Source organism: Nycticebus coucang, chromosome 3, assembly GCF_027406575.1.
Source record: "Nycticebus coucang isolate mNycCou1 chromosome 3, mNycCou1.pri, whole genome shotgun sequence".
In the NCBI taxonomy this organism is placed as follows: Eukaryota; Metazoa; Chordata; class Mammalia; order Primates; family Lorisidae; genus Nycticebus; species Nycticebus coucang.
Genome location: NC_069782.1, coordinates 50,614,577 through 50,642,537, shown reverse-complemented (window position 1 = coordinate 50,642,537; position 27,961 = coordinate 50,614,577). Strand labels below are relative to the sequence as shown.

The window sequence follows — 27,961 nt, the reverse complement described above, 5'->3', positions numbered from 1 at the left end:
GGGACTACTGTTGACACTGGAGGTGGGGGGGGCACCCCGAGAGAGGGTGGCGGTGACTTCCAGTCCCCTCGTGGTCCCCACTAACGGCCCCAGGTACCTCCCGGCTCCCTACTCATTCTCCTCTGATATCACCCTGGTGAGGGGGGTAGGGTGAGCTGCTTCATCACAGCCTGGAAAGGACAGTAGTCTGGGTTCCCCTTGGGGTTTGCTGGTGGGGCGACAGCCTTTTTTGCCATTTTGGCTGCAATAGAGTAGTGGTGTCTTGGCAGGCTGCACCTTTCCTGGTCCTTTGGTTAGAGACGATGCCTTCTTCTTCTTCTTCTTCTTTTCCTCTTCCTCTTCCTTCCTTCCTTTTCTCCTCCTCTTCTTCTTCTTCTTCACAAAGTCTCACTATGTCACCCTCTGTAGAGTGCTGTAGTGTCATAGCTCACAGCAACCTCAAACTCGGGCTGAAGCAATTCTCTTGCCTCAGCCTCCCGAGTAGCTGGGACTACAGGTGTCTGCCACAAGGCCTGGCTACTTTTTGTTGTTGTTGTTGCAGGTGTCATTGTTGTTTTTAGCTGCCCAGGCCAGGTTCGAGCCTGCCAGCCTTGGTGCATGTGGCTGATGCTGTAACCACTGTGCTAAGGGGGCTGAGCATTCTTTTTTTTTTCTTCTGCACCTGTTATTATGTGTAGGTTTCTGGCCTCTTCACCACCCGGTTTATAATGTAGAAGACAAAGAAGAACCCCCATGGGATTTGTGGCTGTGCTGTTCCTCAGGTCCTGGGGTCTCTAGCTGGTCCGCCCTTTTCTCTCCACTTTTCAAAGTCTTATGTTTGCTTCATCTGTAATTTCCAGGAAAGAAAGAAAAAGTAACACAGAGACACAGAAGCAGAGATAGGGAGGGGCTACGGGGTCTGCTAATGAGGAAGAGATGGTGAAGGCACTGTGTTTCCAGGCGAGTTAATATCCTGACCAGAAAAGGGGCAGAGCCACAGGGATGTGGGCAGAGTCTTACCGCTCCCCTCTGCATTTCACTCTCCGTGAGCCACAGAGTATCACACTGCGTGCTCCTTACATGGGGGTGTGGGGGCGGGGCGGGTGCTGGCAGCATGGCCCTTACAAGCACTGCTAGAGCGCGTCTCCTGGGAGAGGTACGACAACAGAATGAGTGGTTATTTGAAAATGTCTCTGCCTATGCGTCCCAGCCATGCTCTCGTATCTTCCTTTAAAATTCATGGGAGAAGTTTGTGGAATTCATACATTCACAATACTTGTTGATTACCAACTGTACATTCATATGTGTAGATTACCGAGAAAGGTGTGTTGTGTGTGCGCAGTTGTGTTTGTGCCGTGGTGTGTTGTGTGTGCGCAGTTGTGTTTGTGCCGTGGTGTGTTGTGTGTGCACAGTTGTGTTTGTGTCACATGTGCGTGCACATGTGTATGGATGTAAACACACACACAGGCCTCACTGCGCTGTGATGAGGACAGAAAGGTTCACAAAGTGCACATGTGATGCTCATCTGTGGACCTGACAATCTGAAACAGGGATGGACATTAATGAAATGACCATATTGATGAAAATGTTAGTTCATCAGGTATTAATGATTGCTGTTAAGAAGAAGTATTGGTGCTGGCAGCATCACAGGCTGTCTGGGAAATCTTTCCTGAGGCAGCAAAGTATGAAATCCAAGGATGATGATGTGGTGACCCAGTGAAGAAACAGATGGGCGTGATGGGGGTGGAGACAGCTTTCCACCAAGAGGCAGCTAACGGCACCTGCCACTGTAAAGGACTGACAGGCCAGTGCCAGAGTGGCCATGGATAGCTTTGTTTCTTTCTCCGTGTGTGCTTGGAGCTTACCCAGGCCTTTTGCAAACGTTAGGCCTGTACGGCCAGCTTCTCGATGACAGAGAGTTACAGTTAAGCCACATAATTATGGTACTGGGTTTATCAGACTAAAGGGGAAAAATTATGGGATGTCAAATATGATAAAATATCCAACTTTAGACAATTATGTCAGCCATGTCTGATAAACCATAGATGTCCATTCATTCGACCACTACTAACTGAGCCCCTCATCTGATAATGGAAATACACCCAAATGCGGGCATTTCTCTTAACTAATGCTCAGGTAGCTGGGAGAGAGATCTGCAGATAAACACGTCATCTGTCAGAATGAGATCTTAGCCAAACTGAGAAGATGGTAGGATGAATTTGTGTATTTTTCTGGGCTCTGATCTCTCTTGTTGTAAAAGAGTAACTACCAAACTGATCAACTCCTGAGAGATGTTTGTTAGTTCATACAAAAAAGTGACAGATGTCAATGACTAGCATGAGAGATGAAGAGGAAGGCGTTTGGATGCTCTGCTTGGTGGTTAGTCTGTGGTTCTTATTATTTTAATTATTTTGCATGGATGTATTCTGTCTCTCTGAGTAGACTATAAATTTCTTGAGGATAAGGACTGTGTCTTATGTGTTTTTGTGTCGCAAGAGCTAGAATTATGCTTTGCAGAACGTAAATGCTCTGATATATTTTTTTGACAGGCAAGATAAAGCAGGTTCGGGAAACTTGTCGTGTGAATAGTTCTTGAAGGAACAGAAAGATTTATGCAGAAGAATATCTACTGGTAGGTAGGAGAATGGGACTGCGTATCTTAATACTCCTATAAACGTTCACAGAAATTCTGTATTTTGTTAGTTCTTTTCCATTGCTGCTGTCCAGGCTCACTAAATTATAGCCTGGCTTTCTTTTTAAAGTTCAAGGGAGTGGGTGGTGCCTGCGGCTCAAAGGAGTAGGGCGCCGCCCCCATACGCCGGAGGTGGCCAGTTCAAACCCAGCCCCAGCCAAAAACTGCAAAAAAAAAAAAAAAAAAAAAAAGTTCAAAGGAGTGAAACTTCTTTTGAATGGCCTTTTCTTTAAACTGTTTTCTTTTCTTTAACCTTTTTAAAAATTATTCTTCTTTAGGTGGACTTTTCACAATACATGGGAAGAGATTTGGGAGCCATTCAGACTTTAGGAACATTTGAAAAATAAATTTGAAAGGCAAACAAACAATAAATGTAACCCCAGTTGTGCAGAATCTTGTTTATTATTTATCAAATTACATGTGGTTGGGCTACCTCTTCTAAATGTATTATATCATTAATCTTCACAGCAACCTTATGAGGTAGCTTTCTTTATTATGCTTCTTTCTTTTTTTAGGTAAATAATCAGAAATCCAGAGAAGGTAAATAACTTACCCACAGGGTGCTGGTGGCATTTTTTTTTTTTTGAGACAGAGTCTCACTATGTTGCCCTCGATAGAGTGCCCTTGCATCACAACTCACAGCAACCTCAAACTCTTGGGCTTAAGCAATGCTCTCGCCTCAGTCTCCCCAGTAGCTGGGACTACAGGTGCCTGCCACAATGCCCGGCTAATTTTTGTTGCCATTGCCACTGTTGTTTAGCTGGCCTGGGCCAGGTTTGAACCCACCACCCTTGGTGTATGTGGCTGGTGCCGTAACCACTGTGCTATGGGCGCTGAGCCAAGGTGGCATTTTTTTTTTTTTTTTTTTTTTTTTGTAGAGACAGAGTCTCACTGTACCGCCCTCGGGTAGAGTGCCGTGGCCTCACACAGCTCACAGCAATCTCTAACTCTTGGGCTTACGCGATTCTCTGGCCTCAGCCTCCCGAGCAGCTGGGGCTACAGGCGCCCACCACAACGCCCGGCTATTTTTTGGTTGCAGTTTGGCCGGGGCTGGGTTTGAACCCGCCACCCTCGGCCTATGGGGCCGGCGCCCTACTCACTGAGCCACAGGCGCCGCCCAAGGTGGCGTTTTTTTAAAACCTGTAATGACTGACCCCATGGCCCTGCCTCTGACCTCTGTTGTGTTTTATCTACTGTATTTGTCCTGAAATGACACCAGGCACAGGGACTGCACTCGAGAGTGCGACGTGATTCTCGCCCTGTGGAGGCCGTTGTTGACCACAGAGCTAAGTCACAGCCTGTCCATGGCTCAGCTGCGGAGTCGCATTTTCTGGCCTCAGCTTCTAGCTCGACCACGTAGTGGCTGAATGATTTTTGACAAATTTCTCAGTCTTTCTTACATGTACAACAAGGATAATGATATTTCCTACCTGAGGAGAAGGAAACGCGAGAATACACGTGAAGCATCTGGAGTGGCAGGTGATGTGTTCAGTAATGTTGGGGCTGCTCCTACCATCCTTGTCTTTGCTACTGCGGTTGGCTGAGACTGCCCAGTGTCATAACCGCTGTAGGGACAAGACTAGATCCAGGGTCTCAGTGGGGCTCTTTACCATTCCCAAACCGTGGGAGGCTGAAGGAGACTGATTTGGGAGTTTTTGTGGTGCTTCACTGCCAAGACTCCAAAAAAGTAGCTTTTCTTCCAAGATATAGTGCCTCATAAGCTTAGAGTATCTCCTTCTTCCTGGACAACAATTAATATCCCATTGCGGCTGGGGTTTAGAGTAATTCACATGTTCTCATTAGGCAGTGACAACTATTTTGTTCCTACAGTTTACTTTTAGAGTTTAGTAGGAAGTAAAATAACATTGAAGTTGTAGCCAGATCCTCCTATTTTGAGGCAAATCTACTACTTTGAAGAATGATATTCTTGCATTGGTCCTGACATCAACTAATTTGGGCAAGCCTTTTCATTTCCCTGAGCCTCAGTTTCTTTCTGTGCATAAAAAGAGAATTGGGTCATATAATTTCCAAGACTACTTTTATTTCTGAAATTCATTCAGCATGTAATTCTGTGATTTTGTTGCCATGTCAATTTATACAGGCCAGATTTTCCTGAGACTACACAAAACCTGTATTCTCCTCTGCCATATACACATGTGTTTATTAAAGGTTTTTAGGGGTTTTCAGAGCAGATTGGCCTGCCAGGAAGTGTATTAGCATGGTTGTACTTTTCTTGGGGTCCTCCTGCCATGCCTCCTCAGTCCCCTCCCTCTAGTCCCTGGAGTGATTAGATTCCAATCACTAATTACAACTACTTCTAACCACTTGTAGGAGCTCTCCCCAGTGGCCCATTTGAAACATACAGGCAGACAGATTTTCTTTCACCTCTCCCCTTAAGTTTTTGCTTTCTCATTTACCCATGTTTATATGTAGATATCTCATATCTCATGCAGTAATGGTTCTTTTTTTTTTTTTTTTTTTAATGGGACAGGCTTCCACTCTCTCACCCAGTGCAGTGGTGCAATCACAGCTCACTGTAACCTTGAATTCTTGGGCTTAGGTGATCCTCTTACCTCGACCTCCCAAGTAGCTGAGAGAACAGGTGCATGCCACCATGCTTGGCAAATTTTTCTTATTTTTGGTAGAGACTAGGTCTTACTATGTTGCCCAGGCTGGTCTCAAATTCCTGGCCTTAAGTGATCCTTCTACCTTGGCCTCCCAAAGGGCTGGGATTCCAGGCCCACGCCACTGTGTCTGGCATTTAGCAGTATGGTGGTTTTCTATAGCTGCCAAAACCAATTACCACAAGTTTCATGGCTAAAATAACACAAACTTTTTACCTTAAATTCTCTAAGTTTGAAGTCTATAACCTGATTATGGAGCTAAAATTAAGCTGCCTTCTGGGCTGCAGTCCTTCCTGGAAGTTTGAGGAGAGAATCTGTTTCCTTGCCTTTTCCAGCTACCAGAGACTGTGGCCTTTCTTCACCCATGGCTCCCTTCATCCATCCTCAACGACTGAAATGGTGGGTGAGGCTTTATATTGCATCAATCTGACCATGCCTCCATCATCACACCTCCTCTGGCTCTTTCACACCCCTTTTCTACTTATAAGAACTCTTGTGATTTCATGGGGTCCGCCTGGATAATCTATAACTTGCTTATTTCAAGGTCATCTGGTTAACAATCCTAATGCCATCCACAACTTTAATTCTATCAGCAATCCAGGTTCTCTTTCACCATGAAACACAAAATATTCACAGGTTCTGGGGATCAGGAGATGAACATACGTGGGGGGCATTACTTTGCCTACCACAGAAAGGTAGAGACATCATTTCACACAGGGGCTGTCATGTCTGGACTTCAGACACAGCATCATTGACAAATTATGCTTCCTCACAGGATAAAATAGTGAGGAGTTCTGAAGGGACCACCAGCGGCATGGGCTGAGAGTTGCTGAATATTCTAGGTTGATGATGTCAGGTTTGAAGGCCTTCTTCATACACCCTATTGTTCACACAAGATGAATAGATTTTCAAGAAGAAGGAAATTCCTGGGGTGGACAATACAAGATGGTGGCCAAGTAACAGCTTCCCTGCAACAGGGCACAGTGAGTCGGGGGAGATAAGACTCCAGGCATCTCTGGCTGGTGGGATCTGCCTATAATCATCCCTTTGAGGATAGAGGGAGTCACCAAGGGACTTATGGACCCCAAGAGGAGGACAAAAACAGTGGAAAACTGGCAAGTGGTTGCGTGTGTCGGATCAACCTAATCCCGCTGGCAGCGGGATTCAGAAAAAACCTTGAATAGCCAAAACATTACTCAGCAATAAAAACACAGCAGGAGGAATCACACTACCAGACCTGAGACTGTACTATAAATTGATAGTGATCTAAACAGCATGGTATTGGCACAAAAAACAGAGAAGTAGATGTCTGAAACAGAATAGAGAACCAAGAGATGAATCCAGCTACTTACCGTTATTTGATCTTTGACAAGCCAATTAAAAACATTCCATGGGGAAAAGATTCCCTATTTAACAAATGGTGCTGGGTGAACTGGCTGGCAACCTGTAGAAGATTGAAACTGGACCCACACTTTTCACCATTAAGATAGACTCTCACTGGATAAAAGATTTAAACTTAAGACATGAAACTATAAAAATACTTGAAGAAAGTGCAGGGAAAACTCTTGAAGGAATCAGCCTGGGTGAATATTTTATGAGGAGGACTCCCCAGGCAATTGAAACAGTATCAAAAATACACTACTGGGACCTGATCAAACTAAAAAGCTTCTGCACAGCCAAGAACATAGTAAGTAAAGCAAGCAGACAACCCTCAGAATGGGAGAAAATATTTGCAGGTTAAACCTCCAATAAAGTTCTAATAACCAGAATCCACAGAGAACTCAAATGTTTAAGCAAGAAAAGAACACGTGATCCCATCTCAGAGTGGGCAAGGGACTTGAAGAGAAACTTTTCTAAAGAAGACAGATGCACGATCTACAAACACATGAAAAAAAGCTCATCATCCTTAATCATCAGAGAAATGCAAATCAAAACTACTTTGAGATATCACCTAACCACAGTAAGAGTAGCTCACATAACAAAATCCCCAGAGATGTTGGTGTGGATGTGGAGAAAAGGGCACATTTGTACACTGCTGGTGGGAATGCACACTAATACGTTCCTTCTGGAGGGATCTTTGGAGAATACTTACAGACCTAAAAATAGACCTGCCATTCGATCCTATAATACCTTTACTAGGTTTATACCCAGAGGACCAAAAATCACAATATAACAAAGACATCTGTACCAGAATGTTTATTGCAGCCCAATTCATAATCGCTAAGTCATGGAAGAAGCCCAAGTACCCATCGACCCATGAATGGACTAGCAAATTGTGGTACATGTATACCATGGAATATTATGCAGCCTTAAAGAAAGATGGAGACTTTACCTCTTTCATGTTTACATGGATGGAGCTGGAACATATTCTTCTTAGCACAGTATCTCAGGAATGGAAGAAAAAGTATCCGATGTACTCAGCCCTACTATGAAGCTAAATTATAGCTTTCACATGAAGGCTATAACCCAACTATAGCACAAGACTATGAGGAAAGGGCCAAGGAAGGGGAAGGGAGGGTGGAGGTTAGGGTGGAGGGAGGATAATGGGTGGGGCCATACCTATGGTGCATCTTAGAATGGGTACAGGCAAAACTTACTAAAGGCAGAATACAAATGTCTACATACAATAACTAAGAAAATGCCATGAAGGCTACCTTGAACAGTTTGATGAGAATATTTCAGATTGTATATGAAACCAGCACATTGTACCCCTTGATTGCACTAATGTACACAGCTATGATTTAACAATTAAAAAAAAAAAAACCAGGGGAAAAAAAAAAGAAGGAAATTCCTTGCTTTCTGCTCATGCGTTCCCTCCTAGAATACAAAGCTTATTTCAGCAGTTTCTCTTTTTCATGGATGTATAGATTGCAGATTTCTTGTTAAGGAGTTCAGAACACATTTATTTTCGTGTCTTTGGACTGATTCAGGTTGTCATTCAGTTTCCTCCTCGCTGCTGCTGAGTACAAAGCACTAAATCTGAAGGCCCAAATTATTAACTACAGAACTAAACATTGGTGCTGAGAAAATGTCATAGCACGACTTCTTGGAGCCATTCATTGTTCCTGACTAGGTCTGAGCTTACAAAAATAGCCAGACCCTGATTTCCAGGCACTCCCCTCTGAAGGGCCACCACATAGGAGCCAATGTCTTTGGTCCACTTGTCAATGACAAGTCTTCCGGAAAGAGTAAAGTCCTTACTTGCTGAGAAACAGCTGGCCGAGCCCCTTGCATGTCATTTTCTTTTCTTCTTTAAGACGTTAAACTATTTGTTGACTAATGACAAGAGATGGGCTGAATTCTAACTCTGAATCCTAATTCTACCAAGTCTGAATTCTGATTGTACCAATCACTTACTAAGCTCCGTGACGCTGGGAAAATTACTTAATGGAGTCAGAGGCTCCATTCCCTTTTCCTTAAAATAGAGATCATATTATTTTCCCCATATGTTTGGCTTAATGAAATAACATATTAAAAATTCCTAGTCTGGTGCCTCACACATGCCAGCTGTTTGGTAAAGAATATCCTTGTTGTGCGTGTAATATCTGGTCCACCCAGACAGGGAGTGTGGCTAAGAGAGAATTGTTATGAGGATTATTTTTCTGATTGGCTCTATCTTGTATGAGAAACTTTTTCAAGGTGATCTTTTCCTATTGGAAAGATAATGTCTTTTCATTATAGAGTGTTCGAAAAATTACAAAAAAATTAGCAAGTCAATAAAGTGGCATGTGTTCCCCCTGCCCCCCAGACATGGGCACCGTGACATCTCTGCTGTATTTCCAGCTCTCGCTGTTATGCTCCCACAGTCTTAGCTAGAGATTTTCACAGCTGTAAGCAACATAAACCCCATAAAAAATGTAACCCCAGGACAACATTTTTTTTAAAGGGTATTAATGAAATTCAAGAACATCAAGAAAGAATGGAACTAGTAACTGAAAAGATGGCAATAACGTATTCTCTTCATTTCTCCAAAGTAGAATGTTTTCTTGCCTTTGCTCCCTTTTGGTGTTTTCTGCTCTTTTTATTTATTTTTTTAAATATGCAACGTCTGTCCTAGGACATGTTCCTCCTCTAGAGGACGGGCTTCCTCAGCTTTGGACGCACACGTGGTGACTCCAGTTCGGGCTTTCAGTCATCTTTGATAAGTTTCAGAAAAGGCTGAGCCACCGCATCAAAGAACCTGCAAAAAATAGTGATTTCAAAAGAAGTTTATTTTTGTCTCACTTCAGGTTGATGAGACAGGTCTGTGCCACGCGGTTATTCTGGGATCTAGGTTTCCTCCATGAATTTATTTTTATTTTTTTGAGAAAGTCTCACTCCATGCCCTGGGTAGACTGCTGTGGTGTCACAGCTTGCAGCAACCTCAAACTCTTGGGTTCAGGTGATCCTCTTGCTTCAGCCTCCCAATAGCTGGGACTGCAGGTGCCCCCCACAACGCCTGGCTAGTTTTCCTATTTTTATTAGAGACAGGGTCTCCCTCTTTCTCAGGCTGGTCTTGGAACTCCTGAGCTCAAGCAACTCCTGCCTCAGCCTCCTGGAGTACTAGGATTACAGGTGTGAGCCACCACACCCTGCCAATTTTTTTGTTTAGCTCTGCATTTTTATCCTGTTTTCCTGGTTGAAGCTGGTTCATAGGCATGTCCAAATTATTAATACAACTGATGGGAGGAGGTGGAGAAAGCTAATTCAGGAGAAAGGGCTTATCTTTAGCAGATAATCCAGAAGTTGGGTGCCTTACGTCATCCTTAGTCCTTTGACTGAAAGTAAACTATATAACCACTGACACCTGCAACAGGCTGGGAAATGTTCAACCCAGCTGTCCTCCTGTGTCCAGCGGCTGCCCTTTCGTTACAGACAAAGGGAACTGGTGATAACTAGCAGCCTTTGGTATGATGTCCTACCTCTCCTAAGAGAGAATTCTACAGAAGGATTATTTTTCTGATGTGCCCTCTCTTATATGAGAAACTTTTTCAATATCATCTTTTTCTTATTAGAAACATAATGTCATTTCATTACAGGATGCTTGAAAAATTAAAAAAATAAAAAGGTAAATAAAATGGCGCGTGGCCCTCTGAGTGGAGACACAGGCACTTTTGGCATTTTGGCATATTTCTTGCTCTCATTCTTGGTGTCTCTCTCTCAGTTTTCATAGCTATAAACACATAAACTCAAACTAGCTTAATCAAAAATGGATATTTATTTTAGTTGAAGAACCCACTACAGCCAATTCCAGACTCTCCTGATGGGGCTCATAGTCGGGTCTGGGGAAGGTGTCTACAGCGGTGTAGTCAGTTCTTGCCTTGGGAGGCAGGATCCTGGGGACAGTAGCAACGTCACAGGATCATGGGGATGGTAGCAACGTCACAGGATCCTGGGAGAAGACCAAGGAGGGGCAGAGTGTACAAAAGCACCCATCCATGTATGAACCTATCATACTGTTCTCAAGATCTGGACATAAAAATGCACACACAAATATTTATTTTGGGATTCTCCTCTTTTCTCTGTCTCTCTGTCCCTCTCACCACAGTCTATGTATTCTTATCTTTATTCCACCCACCCACCCACCCAGCCAACCATCCATCCATCTACCATGTGTTACATAATTCTTCAGAGAACATGGTTCTCCTTTCCCCCGGGAACTAGATGTGTATCTAGTTCACCTTTCTCAGCCTTTCGTACAGCTAGGAGTGGCCATATGATTGTGTAATGGCTAAGAGAACATGAACCATAATTCTTGCACAATTCTCTATGTGTTTGCTCTCCTACCACCAACTAGCTGACTCCTCAAGGTGACCTTGGCATCCGTGTGCTGCATTAACCCGGGAACTTGAATAGTGTGGAGCAGAGCTCCTACCCTGCCGCTTGACACCAATTGAATTATAATATAAATTAGAAACAAATTTCCAAGGTAGCAGGTAGGGTTACCTTAATATAGTCACTATTTTCTGTCTTATGAGGTGCCCAATATCTTAGTTATGATTTCTGTCGTTTAGAAGCTGGTATCTTTTGATAGTACCTCTCTTTCTGATTTCTCATTTCATTAAACCTTTGAAAATCATGCATCTCTCGACTCCTAGAGTGGTGCTCTCCTTCTTCGTTCACATCAAATCAGGTGGAAGAGCGAATAGCCCTGTCCTTCATCCCAGTCATCTACATGGGCGTGGCCTATGCTGCTGAAGGTTCATACCTGGGTCACCAGGAAAGTTTTGAGACAGACTGTGTTATGGTCTGTCATTTCCCTTTCAACTTGCTCAGCTTGTCAGTGTTGTTGGGAGGGATTCATTTATTTTCCTCTGTGCAGATTCTATGTTTCTTGATTTCTGTGTATCTCAAAACTTTCATAATGACCCACACAGCGATCTCAATGAATTAGATATTTAAGAGTCCATGTTCTTAGAAGTCTCCGCTCCAGTCAGCACTGTGACTTGGCTTCCTGCCCCTTTGTCTCACTTTGCATATTTTTCTCCCACCCCAAACTCAGCCTTCTTTGTAGAGCAGTTTAGCCAGCGACTCTTTAGACTAACTCCTGCCTGTCTAGGTTATGCCTAGAGAGCCTGTTTGTCACAAAAAAATCAGTTATGTAGGCATCTCAATTTATTTTAACATCTAATCTAGATGAAAAAAAAACCTTGGCACCCTTGGTTAGTAAATAGTGACCCTTTACAGCATCAATTTCTACATATAAAACACAGTAAATTCCAGGTGGTAATCTCCCTTAGGGAAAAAAAGCAGAAGATATGGCAATAATGGTTGCACATTTTCAGGTGCAGCTGGCGTGGGCCTGGGCATTGGTTTTGTCCTGCAGATGGGCAGTGCTGCTCAGAGCGTCCTGGATATCCCGCCACCAATTACCCTGTGTTGTCTCTTACCAGACCGTGTTGCCCATTTATATCACTTGCTGGACTCCTGTAAGCCCGTGAGCCTGCTACCTCTCTTTCATCATGAAACAGTTTCCATCATGATAAAATCAAAGTGCTCAACTCTTAACATAACAAATATGCTGCTCCCCTAAATGATGCTAAATTGGAATATCACTCATTTTGCCATTTATCTGGTGCGTAGATAAAATAGTAAGATATTAATGTAATTGTATCATAATTTAACTATTTCTCTACAATTGTTAATTTGAGTTGTTTTCAAATCTTTGTGTATAGAAGTTTGTTTACTGTCCACTTCCACAGACTAAATTTCTAGATGTAATATTACCCGGTAAATAGGTATGAAGAATTCATAAGACCTCATACATTTCACTAAGTTGTTCCAAGAAAGGTATTATCAGTGGGGATTAGACTTTTGCCTGTAGTAGTTAGTAGGGTTACAACTCAGTCTGGAATCAGAGCTCCTAGAATACCTGGGAAGGGTTCTTTAACTTTGAACTTTAATGTTGACTGAATTCATGGTATGAAATGAAAACTACATACAGTTTAGTATCTGGTTAACCTAAGGATAAACTATTATAATTTTGATTATATTATAGTTTGTGATTCATCCTCGCTAAAAACTATTATAATTTTGATTATATTATAGTTTACGATTCATCCTCGCTAAAAAATAAGTACAAACCTTAGTCAAATGTGGCTGACAGAACAGTTTTGGTTCCAGTTTTTCCTCCTGGGTTGTCCGAGTTCTGCTGGTCATTTTCTGTGTATTTCATAGTGTTCTTGTTCTGTATTAGAAGGTTACTTTCTCTGAACAGGACATTTCTTACTCTTTGCAGCAAATTTTTAGTTTCCTTCTGCTTTTTAAACTATAAAGTCTACCCTAGTGTTGAAAAGAGACTGCTTTTCTCTTCTACCGTGCTGAATATTTCTGCTCTGTTCCCCACTCCCTGAGCCATGTTCCCCTGTTTTTGAGGTCATCTTTAGAGTTTCCATGTTCTGTAGCTTGCCTGGTTATGGTAGTTTCATCTAGAGCTCTGGATTTGGGCAGAAATACCAGATCAAATTGTGCGTGTAGTGGCATAGTTACCATGACGGTTTCTGTGTCACATTGTTAAATGCCCTTCTGGGCTGGAGCAGGTCATTTTAAATATTTAACTACTTCTTAAACATATTCATGCAGCCTACACTCGTGAATGATGACCGTAAAGTTATGACATAATTTATTATAGCAAAACTCTTGTTCAGATGCAAAAAGAATCAAAGGAAAACTTCAATGCAGAGATTCTCATCTCTTGAGGATTTCAGGAGTCTGCCTTAAAGGCAAGTGTGGGGTCCATGCTCTTGTAACATTGTTTTCCTTTCAATAATTATAAGATAAGACTTTACAGGAATAATAACAAAAATCAAAGTCACTGTTGAGTGCGACCAAATGTGTTTTCTCCATGTTTCTAAAGGATTTACCTTAAGATGCATCATCTGAGCTCCATGTTTTGCTCGTCTAAGTTCTGGTCTAGTTTAATGTAACCTCAGAGGCCCTTGAATTCAATTTAATTAGAACAGTAGTTGGTTAACTAAAGTGGTTAAGTGAAGAAGGTGGTTATAACAGGAAATTGCTTTAAAAAGACATCTTTAAGATTTTACTTACCTCAAAAATATATAAATCTGTGTTCATTCACCAGTGTTTTCATTTCTCATGTGTGTCCCCCCTGAGTGGAGCCCTGCTTCATCTTTCTTGCATCAACCCGGCCAATAATTCATTGTCTGTGAGTTCTGGTTTTGCTTCTGTAAGTGGAGCAATAACTGAGAGACATGGGTGAAGCAATCCCAGTGCCGACACCGTCTACATTTTTACGATTCCTTAAAAATATTTTACGGCTGTCTCTCTCACACCTAATCTGACAGTGTATTTCTTAGTGACTCAACTTTACAAAATCTTTCTAGTGTTCAATATGCTTTTCAAAGAAGCCACTTTTTTCTTTTTTTTGCATTTAAAGATCATTGATTTACATAACATTTTGTGAAATTATGTAATTATATAATTACAAAAACAGGTTTAAGAGGCACAAACAGTGTTGGAAACAAACATAACTGACTCTTGTTAAGTACCCAGCTCACCTGGTGTGAAGAGGACTGAGGGGGACAGAGAGCAGTGTCCCCGCACCCAGCTCACTGGGTGGGAGCAGGACTGATGGGGACAGAGAGCTGTCTCCCCTGCAGGCTTGTTCTGGGCTCAGGGGACTCTCGGCTTGACAGAAATGCTTTGCACAGAGTGGGAGGCATTGGGTCATCTGGCAAGTTGGCCAAATGGGAGATAGATTAAGAGAGTTCTTCTATACTTTGTAAGACCTTTATTAAATGTTTTATGGAGAAATTTAAATAGTACTTACTATGATTTCAGTTAAGGTGTGAATATTTTGCACAAACTCAAACCTTTTTCACTTGAGTTATTGGGAATTTTAACTTTTACTTTTTGGCACTCTCTAACACTTCTTTGGACCTAATTCTGGGCAATTTCAGTATCTGAGACTATTGGATATTTGAAGATGAGTCTTCCCATATGTTGATTTCTCACTTTGTCACCTCCTCTCTCCCCTCCATCTTATCCTCCACGCTTCAGACAATTTTCTGTTCTCAAACACAAACCCTGGCTTCGCTGGTGTCAGTAACTGAAATCCCTTCATAAGCTTCATTTCAAACAACTGCTTCTTGCCATCACCACCCCAACTGTGAGGCTCCCTTCAGTGACCATGACTCCGGCAGTCCTTCCCCGGGACCCTCCACTTTCCCTCACTCCGCTCTAGTACACATTCCTCTTCTTCTCTGGCTTGTATTCCATGGTCAATCATTTTCCCTCCCCTGCTTACACTCTCAACCCCCGATGGCCTCCTCGCTTTGTAAGTTTTTGTATGGGAAAATTCTAACCTTTTATCAATCTAATTATCTTTCTTTGACTGTACCCATGTGGTCCTAGACAAATGCAGAAGCGTGTGGTCAGTCTTACTTGAACAAATCTCTGATAGCTGACCTCAGGTGGGGTTAAAGCAGCCTGACTTTCCGGACTCCCTCACTTTCCCTCTCTCCTGCCTGTTGCACTCTTCCTCCCTGTGCTCTGAATGCTCATCCCTTCTCCCATCCGCTCTTAGCTGACCTTGCTCCCGCTCCTCTCAGAAGCAGCTCAAAGGCACTTTCCTCAGTTCCCAGGCAACACTGCTCACCCTCCAGCTTCAGTTCCAGGACACTTTGCCTTCTCTCCTCTTCCTGATTGGCCACTTTCTTCCCCATCAAGTTTTCCCTGCTGCTGGATCATTCTCTTCAGTAGATTTTTAAACACCATTTTTTGCTGCCATTAAATAAACCCCAACCCCCTTTGTCTTGGCCCCTGCTCCTTCCCTGGCTTCTGCTCCGCTTCTTTGCTCCTCTGCACATTGAGGGCTGTCACAGAGCGAGCCCGGCACACTGCCCTTCTGTCTCCCCCACTCTTGAACTCATTCCAATCGAGCTTTTACCCTGTCACCAACCAAAATGTAGTGACATCACCAGATCTGCACACTGAGGGACCTGATACTGATGTTTCAGTCTTTGCCTTCCTGCACCTGTTGCAAGCCAGTTGGGTCCAGTGGACCACTTCCCTGTACTCCATTCCCTGAACCTCTAGGGACTGGCCCTGTGGAACCTTCTCTGATACCTTTGTCAGCTCCTATGAGGTTTCCTCTGCTGGTTCATCCTCATTTCTCCAACCAACATCTTCACACTGAAGTATCTCAGGACTTGAATTTCATCTATTCTTTATCGACACTCACTTCCTTGGAGAACTTAACTAATCTTATGGCTTTAAATACCATCTAAACCTTTACATTTGTGTTTTAACCTAGATCTCCTTCTGGTACAGGCAATTCCTATTCAATCTCCACTTTTAAGTCTAATGGGAAGTTCAAATTTAATATATCCAAGACTAATATCTTGATCTTCTCACCTAAAACTTGACTCTCCTGTACGATTCTCTATTTTAGTAAACATAATTTTATTTTTTAAGGTGCTCAGTATATCAGTTAGCTATTGCATTATAACAAATCACAGCAAGAATTAAAAGCTTAAAACAACAATGATTAATTATTAATTCACATGTCAAGATTGATTTGGATTTGGCTGGTCTGGCTGGGCCTAGTATGTTGTTATCTCTAGGCTTTGGAGGCAAGGCAGCCCTACTTCCCGCTGTAGGTCTGCTGGTCACCTGAGCAACTCTATACAGATGTGTTTTTTATTTCCGTAGAACAAGCATATTGCTTGGTCAGGGCATATTGCTTTCATGCTGATGGAACAAGTGTAAAAGGGCAAGAAATAATATGCCAGGGCTCTTAAGTCTTAGGTTCATAAACGGCAGGCAGTCACCTCCATACTCATGTCATCGGCCAAAATTAAGTGCATGGTTGATCCCATAGTCAAGGAGTGGGAAAAGGGGTGCTGCCCACAGTGGGGCCATGGGAGGGGCAGGATGCTGGGTGACATGGAGAATTAAGGCCAGTCATTTGGCTGATCACACTTGGTCAAAATTCTTGCTGTTGTTGTTGATTCCTCTTTCTCACCCCTCCTTCCCCCCAGAATTCAATCAATAAATTCTGTTCACTTTATCTTCAAAAATACATCCCAAATCTAGTCACTTCTCACCATATTCACTGCTACCACTCTGGGCCCAGTCATCATTATGTCTTATTTGGGTAACCATAATAGTCTTCTGTCCAGTCTCCTTGCTGTCAACTTTTTCTTTTCTTTTCTTTTCTTTTTTCTTTTCTCTTCTCTTCTCTTCTCTTCTCTTCTCTTCTCTTCTCTTCTCTTCTCTTCTCTTCTCTTCTCTTCTCTTCTCTTCTCTTCTCTTTCTTTCTTTTAAATCACAGCTGTGTACATTAATGCAATTATGGGGTACAATGTGCTGGTTTTGTATACAATTTGAAATATTTTCATCAAACTGGTTAACATAGCCTTCAAGGCATTTTCTTAGTTATTGTGTTAAGACATTTATATTCTACACTTAGTAAATTTAATATGTACCCTTGTAAAATAAACAGTAGGTGTGGTTCCACCAAATACCCTCTTCCACCCATCCTCCACCCTTCCCTCCTCTCCCTCTCCTCTTTCCCCTTCTTTTTGGGCTATAATTGGGTTATAGCTTTCATACGAAAGCTATACATTAATTTCATAGTAGGGCTGAGTACATTGGATACTTTTTCTTCCATTCTTGAGATACTTTGCTAAGAAGAATATGTTCCAGCTCCATCTATGTAAACATCGAAACATCAAAGAGGTAAAGTCTCCATCTTTTTTTTTTTTGGCTTCTCAACAGCATATTTTAATTATAACCATTGCCTGGCACAGGGAAAACTAACAAATGTTTTTTAAGCATCATTGCAACATTGTATTCCTGATAATTTGAGTAAACCAAACTATGAGTAAATGAATGATACATGCCTAAAATTATCATGGTTTGAACTATCAGTGGCCACTGGACTTAAACTTTTAGTCCAAGACCTTGATCTAGATTTTGACCTAGACCTAGACTGTGATCTTGACTGAGATTTGGATCTAGGTGGTTCTTTTTTCCTGGATTCCTTTTCATATCTTGAGCCTGACTTATAATGTGTTTTAGAATCTGTTTTAGAGGTGCCTCTAGTTTTGGTGTGAGATGCAGACCTAGAACATGATTTAGCCTTCATTTCTTTCTTGGGCTGGGACTTGGACCATGATCTTGAATTGGATTTAGACCTTGAAAAAGATCGATTTCGGTGTTTGCTACGCCGTGGTCTTCCAGATGGTCTACTGTTTCTAGGAGTGCAGGATTTTCTATAGTTGTAATCAGAAGACTGAATTCTTGATCTGCTTCTTTCATAACTTCAGCTTCTAGAATGTCTATGTCTGTCATAATCATCATAGCATGAAGAACTGTGCACATTTCTTCCTTCCTTGGCTTTCATCTGATTTGGTGTATTCCCACTTCCCTGTGCAAACTGTATTTCAATCTGACATCCACAAATCCATGTTCTGTCCAAATTATGCAAAGCATCTTCAGCACCACGAACATCCTCAAATTGAACATAAGCAAATCCTCTTGGATGGCATGCGTAGAAATCAAGTGTAACATACACATCGACTATAGGACCATAACGACCAAATTCATGTCCTAAATCTTCAGACCTTTTCCTAAACGTCTTCAACAGATTCAAAACCACTCACGTTAGCAACGACCAAAAATTAAGAAAAAGAAAAAAGATAGCAAATACTTCGATATATTCCTCCTCAATCCCATTATTTCACCACAATTCTTTTTTTCAAACTGAAAAATATCTCTCTGGGCCAGGGGGCGCACACCCTAAAGGTGAATTTCAAATCAATGGAGAGCCGGATGTTAGGTCACCGGAAATACAGTAGCCGGGCCTGGCTGCATGCACAGGAAGCTAGAAGGAAGTTCCTCCCCATCAAGTGCAGAGGGGGGAGGGCAACAAAACCCCTCCATGCACCTGTGCTCCCAGGGGCCGCCCAGCTAGGGCAGGGGCTCCACCCTTACTCCCACTCTGCAGCTAAGGCCAGTGGCCAGGCCTAGTCTTGCACTGAACCCGCCATCTTCACCGTCTCCATCTTTTTTTAAGGCTGCATAATATCATGTACATATACCACAATTTATTAATCCATTCATGGGTCGATGGGCACTTGGGCTTCTTCCATGCCTTAGAAATTATGAATTGGTCTGCAATAAACATTCTGGTACAAATATCTTTGTTATAGTGTGATTTTGGGTCTTCTGGATATATATTTAGTAGAAGAATTGTAGGATCGAATGGCAGGTCTATTTTTAAATTCCTAAAAGATCTCCAAACATCTTTCCAAAAGGAACGTATTAGTTTGCATGCCCACTAGCAGTGCAGAAGTATTCCCTTTTCCCCATATCCATGCCACCATCTCTGGTTTTGGGATTTTGTGATGTGGGCTAATCTTACTGGAGTTAGATGATATCTTCAAGTAGTTTTGATTTGCATTTCTCTGATGATTAAGGATGATGAGCATTTTTTCACATGTCCGTAGGCCATGCGCCCGTCTTCTTCAGAGAAGTTTCTCTTCAAGTCCCTTTGCCCATCCTGAGATGGAATCACTTGTTCTTTTCTTGCTAATATGTTTGAGTTCTCTGTGGATTCTGGTTATTAAACCTTTGTCAGAGAAATAACCTGCAAATATCTTCCCCATTCTGAGGGCTGTCTGCTTGCTTTACTTAAATTGTGTTCTTGGCTGTGCAGAAGCTTTTTAGTTTGATCAGGTCCCAGTAATGTATTTTTGGTGTTGCTTCAATTGCCTAGGGGGTCCTCCTCCTAAAACACTCGCCTAGCCCAATTTCTTCAAGTGTTTTCCCTGCACTTTCTTCAAGTATTTTTATAGTTTCATGTCTTAAGTTTAAATCTTTAACCTAGTGAGAGTCTATCTTAGTTAATGGTGAAAGGTGTGGATCCAGTTTCAGTCTTCTATAGGTTGCCAGCCAGTTCACCCAGCACCATTTGTTAAATAGGGAATCTTTTCCCCGCTGAATGTTTTTAATTGGCTTGTCAAAGATTAAATAATGGTAAGTAGCTGGATTCATCTCTTGGTTCTCTATTCTGTTCCAGACATCTACTTCTCTGTTTTTGTGTCCGTACCATGCTGTTTTGATCACTATTGATTTATAGTATAGTCTGAGGTCTGGTAGTGTGATTCTTCCTGATTTGTTTTTATTTCTGAGTAATGTCTTGGGTATTTGAGTTTTTTTCTGATTCTACATAAATACAGAAGTATTTCTGATTCTACATAAATACAGAAGTATTATTTTTTTGAGATCTTTAAAGTATGACAGTGGAGCTTTAATAGGGATTGCATTAAAATTATATATTGCTTTGGGTAGAATGGACATTTTAACAATGTTGATTCTTCCCAGCCATGAGCATGGTATGTCTTTCCATTTGTTAACATCTTCAGCTATTTATTTTCTTAGCGTTTCATAGTTCTCTTTATAGAGATTTTTCACATTCTTTGTTAGGTAAACTCCCAAATATTTCATCTTCTTTGGCACTACTGTAAAAGGAATAGAGTCCTTGACTGTCTTTTCAGCTTGACAATTGTTGGTATATTATAAAGGCTACCGATTTATGAGTGTTGATTTTGTAACCTGAGATGCTACTGTATTCCTTGATCACTTCTTAGAGTTTTGTAGTAGAATCCCTGGTGTTTTCCAGATATATGATCATATCATCTGCAAAGAGTGAAAGTTTGATTTCCTCTGACCCTATATGGATATCCTTGATCGCCTTTTCTTCCCTAATTGCAATGGTTAAGACTTCCATTACAATGTTAAAAAGCAGTGGAGACAATGGGAAACCTTGTCTGGTTCCTGATCTGAGTGGAAATGATTTCAATTTAACTCCATCCAATACAATATTGGATGTGGGTTTGCTGTAGATGGCCTCTATCAGTTTAAGAAATGTCCCTTCTATCCCCATTTTCTAAAGGATGCTGGTTATTATTAAAAGCTTTTTCTGCATCAATTGAGAGAATCATATGGTCTTTGTTTTTTATTTTGTTTATGTGCTGAAGTATATTTATAGATTTATGTATATAGAACCAGCCTTGAGACCCTGGAATAGAACCCACTTGGTCATGGACTATAATTTGTTTGATGTGTTGCTGGATTCTTTTTGGTAGGATCTTGTTGAATATTTTTGCATTCATATTCATTAGTGATATTGGTCTGTAATTTTCTTTTCTTGTTTAGTCTTTTTCTGGTTTGGGGCTAAAGGTGATGTTTGTGTCATAGAATGTATTGGGTGGTATTCCTTCTTTTTCTATATTTTGGAAAAGGTTAAGTAATATAGGTACTAGTTCCTCTATAAAGGTTTGGTAGAATTCTGATTGGGTAGTATTCCTTCTTTTTCTTTATTTTGGAAAAGGTTAAGTAATATAGGTACTAGTTCCTCTGTAAAGGTTTGATAGAATTCTGATGTGAACCCATCTGGTCCCGGGCTTTTCTTTTTAGGGAGATTTTGTATAGTTGATGCTATTTCAGAAATTGATATAGGCCTGTTCAACATTTCCTCTTCATTCTGGTTAAGTCTAGGAAGGTGGTGTGCTTCCAAGTATTAGTCAATTTCCTTCAAATTTTCATATTTCTGAGAATAAAGTTTCTTGTAATATTCATTGAGGATTTTTTTGAATTTCTAAGGAGTCTGTTGTTATTTTGTCTTTACCATTTCTGATTCCTGGTTAGGTTAACCAAAGGTTTATCTATTTTATTGACCTTTTAAAAAAACCAACTTTTTGATTTATTGATCTGTTGTATAACCCATTTGTTTTAAATTTCATTTAATTCTGCTCTAATTTTGGTTATTTCTTTTCTTCTGCTCGATTTGGGATTGGAATGTTCTTCCTTTTTCAGTTGCTTGAGATGTCTCATTAAGTTGTTAACTTCCTCTCTTTCTGTTCTCTTGAGGAAGGCTTGCACTACTGTAAATTTCCTTCTTAGGACTGCCTTTGTGGTATCCAGAGGTTCTGATAATTTGTGTCTTCATATAGTTTTATTCCAAAAATTTGGTAATTTCCTTCTTAATCTTGTCTATGACCTAGCTATTATTCAGCATAAGTTTATTTAGTTTCCATGTTTTTGTATCAGTATGCAGATTCCTGTTGTTACTGAGTTCAACCCTTATTTCAAGATGGTCCGAGAAGATGCAAGGAATAATTTCTGTTCTTTTAAATTTGTGGAGGTTAGACTTGTGACCTAAGATGTGATCAATTTTGGAGGACAGTCTATGTGCTGATAACTTTTTCTTTTCTTGATGGCATTTATTGACAAGATAACCAGAGTGGTCCTATCAAGATATGCCATTATTTTTGAATCCTTCTAAAATATTTTGATCATAGATTAAAACCCCCAAATTCTCCCTCCTTTCCTCCTCCCTCCCTTAGAAGAGTCAGAGTCTTGCTATGTTGCCCAGGCTGATCTCCAACTCCTGGACTCAAGTGTGATCCTTCAGCCTCCCATAGTGCCAGGATTCTAGGTGTGAGCTACCACACCCAGAAAAGGTCAAGATTCTTACAATGGCCTAAAAGAATGTATCAGCTTTTGATCCCACCCCCTTACTTCTATGATTTCATCTTTATTTTCTTCTGTCTGGTTTTGCTCCAGGCATACTGCACTTCTTGATATTTTTTGAGACGTCAATCACACTCCTGCCTCAGGATCTTTGTACTTGCTATCCCTTCCACCTGAAATGCTTGTGCTCCAGACACCCTGTCTTGTTCTCTCACTTCCTCAAGTCTCTGTAAAAAACACTACTTTCTCAGTGTGGCCTAAACTATTCAGTTTGCTCCTTTTCGCTCAGCCTCAAATCTTGCTACCCTCGCACTCCCCGTTCTCCTTTCTTGCCTTGTTTTTTCATACTTGTCACCATGTAACTCATGCTTTATATGTTTGTTTGCTTATCTATTTATTTATTGACTTTATTTACTAGAATATAAACTCGATTTTTATAACTTCTAGCAGAGCTTTTGTTCCTGTTCAGCTGTCTAAAATAATGTTTGGCATATAGTAGATCCTTAATAGATCCATCTTTGATAAATGAATGAATGAATTTTCCTGTTTCATAAGTGTTTAGTTTATAATGAGCAGAAAGATTATTTCTTTGCTTATTTGTGAAACATTACCAGTACACATCTAATGATGTTTAACTTTTGAATTACTGTTTGTTATTTATAGTTTTCTATATGGGTTTATAAATTATTTTGCCAATTTTTTTTTATAATTTGGATTTTGGTAAATTATTCTTAAAATAATAGAGATATATGCATTGAAATTACTTCTTTTCAAATGAGCTTTAATTTTTTTTCTAGTTTTTGTTTAATCTATAATCTTTACTCTGGGTAGCATGACATCTTCATGATTTCTGTCTTTTCTTTTATAAAATGACTGGTTTTGCAAATTTCAGCAAAAATTGCCTCAGTAGTGGAAATAAATAAGTTTAATTCTCCTTTAGGTTTCAAGATGATTAAAATTGAGAGTAGGTGAGTTGTTTTTTTCATGTTATTTCTTCAGATTGATAATTTTATTTTCAAGCTATTTTATTTTTCTAAGCCCTCCTTTTCCCTCCTCCACCCAGGACAAGATAAATCGCTTTACCTTGCAGAAATGTGCTGGCAGCATCCTGTAAAATCTTTGAGGAAGCTTATCCATTGTCATTAACTTTGGAAGATTCATGGAGCTCTATAAAAGACATAAAAAGTCAGTGCTTGGAAGCTGGTGATTATTATTATTTTTTAACTTTTCTTTCCTTTCATATATGCAAGGGGTGGGTGGGCATATTGCCTTAGTTTTAATGATAGTGTTTGTTACATAATCAGAGATAGTCATTCTTCCCAAGCTCTAACAGGGGTAGTAACTGCTCACCCCCTGAAATGGAGGCTGGTCTGCAGTAAGAATTATGTGTGTCTGGATTATAGGAATTCCTTTGCTTGTCTTAGCTTCTATCCATAAGTTTAGTTTCCTTTGTATATTTTATAAAGTTCCTTTCATTTCTTTTACTTTATGAAAGGCTGTTGAAGTAGAGGTTTAAAGGAAATAAATATATTGCTGCAATTCTCTGCAACCATTATGTCCCCTTCTATAAGTCAGGCTGAAGACAATTATCAACAAAATGTGTGGAATTATTATTTACCACTGACACACCACTTATCACACACGTTTGTAAAGGCACAGGGGATATGTTGGATTAGGTTTTCCAGGTCTTTATAAACAGCTCTGCTGATCTTTGTTTTCATTCAAATTTAAATTTTTCTAAATTCATATTTAAACTGTAACTTGAACAGGAAACAATTCCTCCTTATCCTGCTTCATGCTCTACATCCCAAAGGACGATATTTTTTTCTAGCAATGCATCATTTTGGTTTTCCCTGCTGAAATGATCAAAATAGTTCTCTTTACATAAAAAAAAAGGCACTTAAATGGTGTCATTTTTAGTGGCTGGCATATGTTAAGAAAAACATATTCTGGCTCAGGGCCTGTATCTCAGCGGCTAGGGTGCCAGTCACATACACTAGAACTGGTGGGTTTGAATCCAGCCTGGACCTGCCAAACAACAACAACAACAACAACAACAACAACAACAACAACAACAGCAACAACAGCTGGGCGTTGTGGTGGGTGCCTGTAGTCCCAGCTACTTGGGAGGCTGAGGCAAGAGAATCACTTAAGCCCAAGAGTTTGAGGTTGTTGTGAGCTGTGACACCACAGCTGGCACTCTACTGAGGGCGACAAAGTGAGACTCTGTCTCCCCCCCCAAAAAAGAAAAGAAAAGAAAAGAAAAACATATTCAGTATTTGATCTCTCTTCTAAAATAAAAGCAATAGATTGGTGACTCTGAGGAAAAAAAGAAAGAAACAGCCATCCCAGCATTCTCCTACAGAAGCCTTTCCTTTTGTCTCTGTGATCTCCTGATATTTTCTTTGGGATCCAGCGATCCTTTGTCTTTACCTCTTGCAGAAAAGAAATAGGAAGCTCTGCCTTAAAGAAACAAGCAGGAAGAAAAACGAAGGGACACACCATCATGGACAGGCTTTGCAGAAATTTCCAAAGTTAATATCTCCCTAAGGAAGGGTGGTGAGCAGTTATTCGCTTTGGAAGGTCAAAGTCTTATTTTTAGTCATTTAAAATGGGAATGTTAATAAGAACACAATTAAACAGTCTACAGCCCATGTGAGAATCATCAACGTTATGAACAAGAGAAGGCATCTAAATGATAAACATAATTGCTGAAATCGGGTTGTAGGGAAAAAAGGCGATTAGACCTAGCATATGCAGTGGGGTTTTAATCAGGTCTTTCCTTATTTTTTATAATACTCCTCTCCCACCCTTCCACCCCCACCTAAGTATCAAGTACAATATGGTTTTCCTCTTGGGTCTAGAGGGAAGGAGATATACATGGTGCTTCACAGACAAAGGAGTGAATGTCCTCTTTCCCTCTGCACTTGCCTCCTTTGACAGTCTCTTGGCTCGGCCACTCCTGTCGGTTTCGCTCCTGGCTGGAGCCACATCCACATGCCGGCGGGGGGGTGGGGGGGGTGGGGGGGCATTTTCTCTGTGTGAGGGCGCACTGGGATTTAAAGAGAGGGGTGTGATGAGGATTTCTCTGTCACAGTGGAATGCTAAAACAAAGGACTGCTTGGACCTCAGCACACCTTTTTTTAAATTTTAAAGCACTGGAATAATGCTGCATCATAGAAAGAGGTTTTTAAGTTTCTGCTTTTGAAGCTTGTCAGGGAAAACATTCAGTTAATCAACAGCTATTCATTGGTGCTGATTTTGTTCTCATGTTCAGAGTCTTCACATCTGTCGTATGGCTACACCAGGATTTTGAGGGCCCAAGGAACTTCTCACCCTGCAGCATTTAGACTTTGCTTGTCTGGAGGCAAGAGGCCCCACTAGGCCTGGAGAGCCGGAAGAGCAACCGGCTGTAATCTGTGTGCAGAGTGGCCTCTGGAGTCCCTTCACCTGGCTGTGAGTCCTAGTTTTTTCGCTTTCAAGAAGAGACTTTAGTGAGTTGCCTAACCTCCCCAAGCCTCAGTTTCCTCCTCTGTGATACCGGGGCAGCCACCATATCTCCCTTGCAAGGTTGAGGTAAACTGTTTAGAGCAGTGTCTGACACATTGTAGCTCATGAGTTGGGAGTGGAGGAGGCTGAGAATCAGAATGATTATACTTTGCATTTAATGTGAGATGTGACTGAACTGTACAAAATTAAAGTGACTCATTAAAAAGTGCCACAGCAGCAGTGAGTTTCCTTCCAACACAACACTTAGGTGTAAGAGATTTCTTTTATAGGCACACCTCATTTCATGGCACTTCACTTTATTACATTTCCCAGATACTGCATTTTGTACAATTCGAAACTTTGTAGCAATCCAGCATGTACGTTTTGGTAATTTGTGCAGTATCTCAAACTTTCTCATTATTATTATGTCTGTTATGATGGCTGGAAACATCTTTGATGTTACTTTTGTAATCTTTTGTGGGCACCACAAATCAAATCTATATAAGACAGTATTAATCAATGTTGTGTGTTCTGGTGGCTCCACTGACTGACGATTACCCCATCTCTGTCCCTATTGTTGGACCTCCCCATTCCCTGAGACTTAACAATATTGAAAGGAGGCCAGTTAATAACCCTTCTAAGGGTTTAAATCCTTCACCTTAAATAAAAAACTGGAAACTTGGATTCAACTGTATAAAAGCAATTCATGGAACCAAAACATTTGTAACCTGTAATATTCTGAAATTTAAAAATATCTGGAAATGATTAAGCTTAGAGAGGAAGAAATGTCAAAAGCCAGAATGGGGTGAAAGCTTCCTGCACCCAACAGCCAAGTGTCCCTCCAGTGACCACACAAGTGATATGAACATGAACCTGCCTTGCTGATATGGAAAAAGTTTGAGGGGTCCGGACAGAAAATCAAACAAGCCACAACATTCCCTTAAAACCAGACCTAATCCAGAGAAAGACCCTAATGATGCCCTTTAATTCCATGAAGGCTGAAAGAGGTGAGGAAGCTGGAGAATAAAAATTGGAAGCTCACAGATGTTCATGAGGTTGAAGGAAAGAAGCCATCTTCACGCGTGAGGTGCGGGGGGCAGCAGGTGCTGACGCAGAAGCTGGGTGAGTTATCTGGAAGGTCTGGCTGAGGTCACAGATGGAGGTGTAGACAGAATAGTTTCCTACTGGAAGAAGACACATATTTTTATCTCACCATCTTGATTCAACAACAGTTTCAGAATCTAGACCATGGGAATTAATTTTCTCTGGAGTTCCTATGACACCTCTTTCACACTTCTAAGAGTCATGTTCTCAGTCACTCACTGAAATCAGCGAGTCACGTTAAATGGCAGCTGCTACAGTTTTAGTGGGATCTGGACTGTCTTACGGACCAGGTATGTTTCTTCATTGGCAAACATACCACAGCTCCTCCCACAACAAAGATCTGAAATGACGGAGACACCACGCAGGGCGCACAGTACGCGTCCTGGGGGTGTGGACGTAGAGGTCACGGCACGAGTCCTGGGGGTGCAGACGTAGAGGTCACACGAATGGAGGCACCACGCAGGACGTGGACGCACGAGGTCACACTGACGGAGATGCCACGCTGGGCGCACAGCGCGGGCCCTGGGGGCGCAGACGCAGGTTGTCTCATCGAGTCAGTTATGTTGGTCTCGGTTTTAAAAGAGGGTTTTGGCCCAGCTGCTCGGGAGGCTGAGGCAAGAGAATCGCGTAAGCCCAAGAGTTAAGAGGTTGCTGTGAGCCGTGTGACGCCACGGCACTCTACCCGAGGGCGGTACAGTGGGACTCTGTCTCTACCAAAAAAAAAAAAGAGGGTTTTGGTTTCATAGACTTGAAATAAGCCAATTACATTTACTTCTGTAAAAATACCTTGGAACAGATTTAGAAAAGTGCTGTGAACCAGGATTTAGTCATTCATGACCCTGGAATTTTTGCCTGACATTTAAGAAATTACAGATAGACTGTCACTCCCTGTTGTAGGCCCATTAATCTCTTCTTTTTCTCTTTTCGTCTGTTTCTTATAATTTCTGTCCCTTTTATTCTCATTACTTGATCTCCTTATTTTCTTTGTCTTATTTCCCTGTAATTTCCCTAACTTTCTATCACAGAATAGTTATTTTCCAGGCCTATCAGGGAGAGTCAGGACCAGACAGTTAATTTCTACTCAAATGTATTT

The 27,961-nt window shown here is 41.2% G+C and overlaps 1 pseudogene; it reads right to left on the bottom strand.

Moving 5' to 3' along the window:
- Positions 1-1,039: 1,039 nt before the first annotated feature.
- LOC128580923 (serine/arginine-rich splicing factor 10-like) lies at positions 1,040-27,418 on the bottom strand (annotated as a pseudogene).
- Between the last annotated feature and the right edge of the window lie 543 nt (positions 27,419-27,961).